Genomic DNA, 7,233 nt, shown 5'->3' on the forward strand with positions numbered 1-7,233 from the left:
TACATAGATTTGAATAATAATATTACCTTCAGTAGATCTCTTGATCAATAAAGTAGTATCCACCTTACCTCTGGTGAACCCATGATTAGTTAAAAAGGAACTCATTCTTTCATACTAAGTTCGAGGAGCTTGTTTGAGTCCATAAAGAACTTTAGCTAGCTTGTACACATGATAAGGAAATTGTGAGTTTTCAAAATCAGGAGGTTGTTTTAAATATACCTCCTCATCAATAAAATCATTTAGTAAAGAGCTTTTGACATCCATTTGAAATAGTTTAAAACCTTTGAAAGATGCATAGGCAAGTAATATACAAATTGATTCTAACCGTGCTATCGATGAAAAGGTTTCATCATAGTCGACTCCTTCATGCTGTAAGTAGCCTTGAGCTACTAGTCTGGATTTGTTTCTTACTACCTTTCCTTATTCATTTAGCTTATTTCAAAATACCCACGTTGTTCCGATCACAGTAGCGTTTTCAGGCTTAGGATTTGTTTCTTACTACCTTTCCTTTTTCATTTAGCTTGTTTCAAAATACCCACTTTGTTCCGATTACAGTAGTATTTGCAGGCTTAGGAACAAATTCCCAAATTTGGTTTTTTTTCGAATTAATCAAGTTCGTCATGCATGGCTTGTATCCAGCTGGAGTCCTTTAGGGCTTCATCAACTTTCTTTGGTTCTACTTGAGAGATGAGTCTAATATTTGCTTTCATTTTAAGAGAGTCTTTGGATTTCATCCCTTCGCTTGGATCCCCTATGATGAGGTTTTGAGAATATTCAGGTTCACTTGTCCATTCATTCGGTCGGGTTCCAATTGCAGAAGTAGCCGTCTCTTTTTGTGGTTCAGCGGGATTGATCACATGTTCATTAGTAGACTCCGTGACTATAGCTGGGATATCAATCGACTTCTGTGGTTTATTTGTCTGTGATACTTCTTGGCTGGTGTCTTCATCACCTGTAATGATTCCTTTCTCGGCCATAGAGTTATTTCATCGAATATAACATGCATTGATTCTTCTACAGATAACGTATGTTTGATGTAAACTCTAAATGATCTACTGTTAATAGAGTAACAAAGAAAAATACCTTCATCACTCCTTTGGTCAAATTTTCCAAGGTTATCCTTACCATTGTTGTGATGAAACACTTACTTCTGAATGGGTGAAAGTAGCCAATATTTGGCTTCTTACCTTTCCATAATTCATATGGATTCTTCTTCAAAATAGTTCTTATGAGGCACTTGTTAAGAATATGACATGTTGTACTGACTGCTTCTGCCCAGAAGTGATTTGGCAGTGAATGTTCTAATATCATTGTTCTTGTCATATCTTGTAGAGTTCTATTCTTGCGCTCAACTACTCCATTTTGTTGGGGTGATCTTGGGGATGAGAATTTATGGGTATATCTTTGATCATTACAGAATTCTTCAAAGGATCTACTTTCAAACTCTCCTCCATGATCGCTTTGGATGGTTGTGATCAGATACCCTTTTTCTCTTTCAATTCTTTTGCATAAAATCTCAAAAGTTTTGAGAGATTCATCTTTATGAGATAAGAAAATTACATATGTAAAACATGAGTAGTTGATAAGTGGGGATTTGGACTATTTATTAGCACCTTTTAGCTTTTATTTTAGACTAAAAGCATTGAATTGTGTTCCAGAAACTGATGAAATTTGCTAAATTGCAGGAATATTGGAAGATGGACTTCCGAGATGAAATCCAACTCAAAAAGGATTAATCTAAACTCAAGGCAATAAAAGGCACAGAAGCTCACAAAGTGTGGACCGCAGAATTTCATCTGCAGCTGCAGATGATGAAAGAAAATCCAGCAGAATTTTATGCAAAGTGCGGACCGCACATGAATTGTGAGGCCGCAAAAACTGGGCTAGGAACAAAGTTCAGAGAATGTGCAAATTTTCAAGTTCCAAGTCCCTCAAAAGTGCGAACCGCACAAAAATTGTGCGGCCGCAGAAAAAGTACCTTGCGAGCGCATAAGTAAAAGTGCGGACCGCAGAACTAAGTTGCGACTGCAGTTACAAATCTGTGGACCACAGAAAGAATGCCTTGCGGTCACAGATCAGAATTATAAAGCCGCAAACCTCCATTTCCTGACAAGTCGAAGAAATTTTCGGACCGCACATGGAATTGTGCGGCCGAATAACCTCCCAGGGGCATTTTTGTTAGAAATTATCAGCTTTGTATAAATAGAAGAGTTTCACGAAATTAGGTCAACTTTTGACATCAGCAGCTACAGTAGTTGTTTCTCGTTGCTTCTTTAATTAGTTTTTCATATTTTGGGATATTTTAACATACATTTTATTATTTTAATTTTACAATATGAGTTTAATTAGCATTTCTTCTTCTATTTATTTAATTTCAAGCATGAGTAACTAGATTTTTACTAGGATTGTGACACAACCCTAGTGTGTAAACCTTATGGGTATTTAATTTAATTCTTGTTTATGGTTGGGTATTTATTATTTAGCCTTGTTCATGCTTTAATTTGTGGAATTAATGATTGCAAATAATAGTTCATGCTTATTTGACTTAGTCTCTACTAGAGAAAGAGAGTCTTAATCTAGGAAAACTTGGTTAACAAGAAATTGGGTCAATCGAGAGATTGATAATCCCAATTAAAGGGTTCAACCTAGAGATAGTAATAACCCGACTTGAGCTTTTATCAACCGTTTCTTGCAATACCCATTTGGACTTGAGAAAGCCAAATTGGGCAAAATCACTCTCTGACCGAGAGGTATTGAGTGGGTAATTGAGAGTTGATAGCTATAATACACCCCGATCAATAAAACAAGCATTAAGGTTTATATCTCGTTAGGCAAATATCTAGGTGAAGGTCATAGCCCTATGCTTTTTACAAAACCTGAAAAACAACAAAAATAATTCTCTTAGTTTTATTTCTTAACTTTGCAATCTTAGATTTAAATTAGACATAGAAACAACCCAAATTTGTGAAAGTGTAAATTAAGATAGTCGAACTCACATACTACAATATATACTCATAACTCCCATATATAGCTCCATGTGGAAATCGATCTCGTCTCTTGTTGGGTACTATTATTGCAATCAACCGTTTCATAACCTTGATTTGGGTGTGAAATTGGACGAGACCAATAGTCATCAACAATAACAAAAGCATAATGTTTACCTCCAATGTTGGCAGTTCTAATGGGTCCAAACATGTCCATATGAAGTAATTGCAGTGGCTTGGTAGTGGACACAATATCCTTGATTTTGAAAGAGTTTCTAGTTTGTTTACCAATATGACATGCATAACATACATGATTTCTAGAAAAGTTGAGTTTGGGATGACCAATAACTAAATCATGCTTGGATAGTTTTTCAATAAGATGCATGCTTGCATGACCAAGTTTTTTATGCCAAAGCCATGGATCGTCAGAAATGGATGCTAGAAAAATGTGACTATCTAGATTTTCAATGCCATCAATGTAACAACCCAAATAGTCGTTTTTACTTCTAGAGCCTTGTTCTCCTAAATAATACTCCTTGTATGTACTTTTACTATTTTATGACTTGTGGGGATCGTTAGTTCGGGATTTAAAAGAGTTCGGGTTGAAATCGGAACACTTGGTTCCTTAGTTGGCTTTAAAAAGGCTAAGTTTGACTTCGATCAATATTTTAGGAAAACGGAGTCGGAATCGAGATTTTACGGTACCAATAGGTTCGTATGATGATTTTGGACTTGGGCGTATGTTTGAATCGGGTTTTGGCCAACCTGGGAGCGTTTCGGTGTTTAATAGTGGAAGTTAGCTATTTGAAAGCTTAAAGTTAATTAAATTTGGGTTGGAGCAGGTTTTGGAGGAATCGAGGTCTGTATGAAATTCCGGGCCTAGGAATAGTTACGTATGGTGATTTAAGACTTGCACGCAAAAAATTGGTGTCATTCCGAGCAGTTTACGTATGTTTCGGCGCGTTCAGAGTAAGTTTGAAGAATTTGAAATTTCTAAGTTGAATCCATTGGGTTTGAGGCATGATTTTTAGTTTTGATGTTGTTTTACACGTTCCGAGGATTTGAGCGAGTCCGAATTATTATTTCAAACTTGTTGGTATATTCGGACGGGGTCCTGGTGGCCTCGGGAGTTAAACGGACGAGGCTCGGACCAAGTTTGGACTTGTAAGCAATAACTAAAGCTTCTAGCTTCTGGTGCAATCGCACATGCGCTTGGAGAGCCGCAGATGCGAGCCACGAGCCGAAGGTGCGGACCAGTGAAGACATGCCCAGCAACCGTAGGTGCGGAAGATTTGGCGCACCTGCGAGCGCGCAGGTGCGAAGGTAGTGGCACAGAAGCGGGGGAAATGCGCGGGCGCGAAGAATATCTCGGACCTACGGACGCGCAGAAGCGGCCCTTTATCCGCGGGTGCGGAGCCAGGCCAAGTCGGGAGAACTCGCTACTGCGGCGCCGCAGGTGCGAAAATCGCAGTAGGCAAAACCTTCATTTAAGTCCGGAGTTGCGTATTTTTAGCCCATTTTTCTTCATGTTTGGGCGATTTTGGAGCTTCTTGAGATGAGTATTCACCTAGAAACTTGGAGGTAAGTTAATTCTACCTATTGTGAGTTAAATACATAGATTATGGGTAGATTATAACATGTAAATTGTGGAAATCAAGGGTTTAGATGAAAAATCTAGGTTTTGAAAAAAATGAGATTTTAACCACGAAAATGGTTATGGAATGGGATAAAATTTGTATATTTTTGTTCTTGAGATTATGGGTAACGATTTCTTCCGAATATTTCCGGAATCCGGGCACGTGGGCCCGGGGTAAATTTTAGAAATTTTACCAATTTGGGTTGGGTGATTAATCTAATAGTCTAATTTTAAATTATTGAGCATGTATTGATTAAATTATATAATATTTGGCTAGTTTTGGATTTTTCGGCACCGAATTGAGGCTTTAACGAGACATTGTGATCGGGAAGTGAACTTTGAGACGAGGTAAGTCTCTTGTCTAACCTTGTAAGAGGGAATTATTGCATCATACTTGTCAATTTAAAATTGCCTAGATTATATTAGTAATTGTTGGAAAAATTGTGGGAGTTCGCTTATGAAATTAGTATTATTGTTGTATAAAAATCTCTATAATATTCAAGTCGAATGCTTATAAAATATTCTCCTCTTCTTGTGGAGTGGGCCGAACGCTTATAGATGCATCTATGGTTCGTGCCGCTCGATCCTCGGCAGTGTATACACTATTCTTGATCGGGTCGTACGACCTCAACATATATCGTGCTTAATAATAAAAATAACCCGGTGCTTTCCTAATTATTTTATTGCAGCTTGCGAAGGTAAATGATTATTTGGAAATGGTCAAATTGTGCAAGAATTATTTATTTTTGCCTGCTAAGAAAATATTAATAATGATCACATAAATTGTGTTTGTTTAACTATTTCTATTTTAATATTATTGACCCATAGTAAGTCTCAAAGTCGACCTCTCGTCACTACTTCTTCGAGAATAGACTTGATACTTAATGGGTACACGTTGTTTACGTACTCATGTTATACTTGCTGTACGTTTTGTGCAAGATCTGAGACAGGAACTTTAGACAGTCCTACCGGTGCGCACCCACGTTATCCCGAGGCCAAGTGGTGAGCTGCTTTTCCTGAGCCGTTACGCAGCACCTAGTGTCTCCATTTGTATTTGTATTGTCTATTTATGTTCAGACAATATTTTGGATTTTATACAATCTACTAGATGCTCATACTCTTGTGACACCACATCTTGGCGCATACACTAGTAGAATTGTGGTATTGAAATTATTATTTTGGATTTTTATTTAATTAGATTTTCTATTTTTCTTAAACCTTGCTAGTAAGGGAAATTAATTACATCGGAAAAATTTATTAAAAGAGGGAATATATGTTAAATTTACTAGTTCGCTTGCCTAGAGGTGATGTTGGGTGCCCTCACGACCTATAGGTAAAATTGGGTCGTGAAAACATGGTATCATAGCACTCGGTTCACGTAGGTCTCACAAGTTATGAGCAGGCCTAATAGAATCTTGCGGATCGGTACGGAGACGTCTGTACTTATCTTTGAGAGGCTATAGGGTGTTAGGAAACCACCTTTCTTCATCTCCTATTGTGCAGATAATGTAGTACTAAGTATATTTCTCTTTTTCTCTCACAGATGGTAAGAACGCGCTCTACGGAGGTTCCAGACCAGGGAAGAGCTACTCCCCATGTTGTTAGAGGCTGAGGCCCAGGAAGGGCTCCAGCCCGTGGTAGGGGACGGGGACATCCTAGGGTTACTCCAGCTATGCCACCAGTGGATCCAGTAGAGGATCCTATCATTGAAGAGTAGGGCGAGGTGCCCGCAGCAGAGCCAACTCCGGTGGATTTCACGTCCGCACCAGGATTCCAGGAGGTCATGGGCCGTATGATGCGGTTCATTGATACTATGATTCGGGATCGTTTATTTCCGGCAGACCCGGCTACATCTTAGGCGGGAGGGGGAGCATAGACCCCTACCGTGCATGCTCATGGGCAGGAAACTGCTGTATACCAGACCCATTGTGCATTACCCGTGGGCGGAGCTTATCCAGTTGCAGCAGCTACACCGGACCCATACCGGCTGTAGAAGGTGATCCGCACAGGCTACTAGACAGATGGACTAGGCTTCATCCTCTTGCTTTCGGAGGTGAGCGACATGAGGACCCCCAGGATTTTATTGATCGGTGTAGAGACAGACTGTACAACATGAGGATACTAGAGTCCCATGGGGTGGACTTCACTACTTTCAACTGGAGGGGGAGCGTAGGTGGTGGTAGTCACATCTACTCGGCAGACCAGCAGGTTCACCTCCCATGACTTGGGATCAGTTCAAACACCTCTTCTTGGACAAGTACATACCAATCTCTCAAAGGGAAGAGTTGTGGTTCCAGTTCGAGCAGCTCCAGCAGGGTCAGATGTCAGTGACTGACTATGAAGCGAGGTTCTATGAGTTGTCTCGCCATGAACTCATGATACTACCTACCAATGCAGAGAGAGTGCAGAGGTTTGTTGCCGGATTGCACTCTGGGATTCAGGCCACCATGGCACGAAAAGTGGAGATGGGGACTTCTTACGGGCTAGTTGTAGTGATAGCTCGGAGGATTGAGGGTGTCCATCAGTGGAGTCGTGAGCAGGCAACGAGGAACAAGCAGTTTTGATATTTGGGAGAGTTTAGTGGTGCCCCAACTGGGGTAAAGGTCCGTTCGT

The sequence above is a fragment of the Nicotiana tomentosiformis genome, chromosome 2 (genome assembly GCF_000390325.3).
Source record: "Nicotiana tomentosiformis chromosome 2, ASM39032v3, whole genome shotgun sequence".
NCBI lineage: Eukaryota > Viridiplantae > Streptophyta > Magnoliopsida > Solanales > Solanaceae > Nicotiana > Nicotiana tomentosiformis.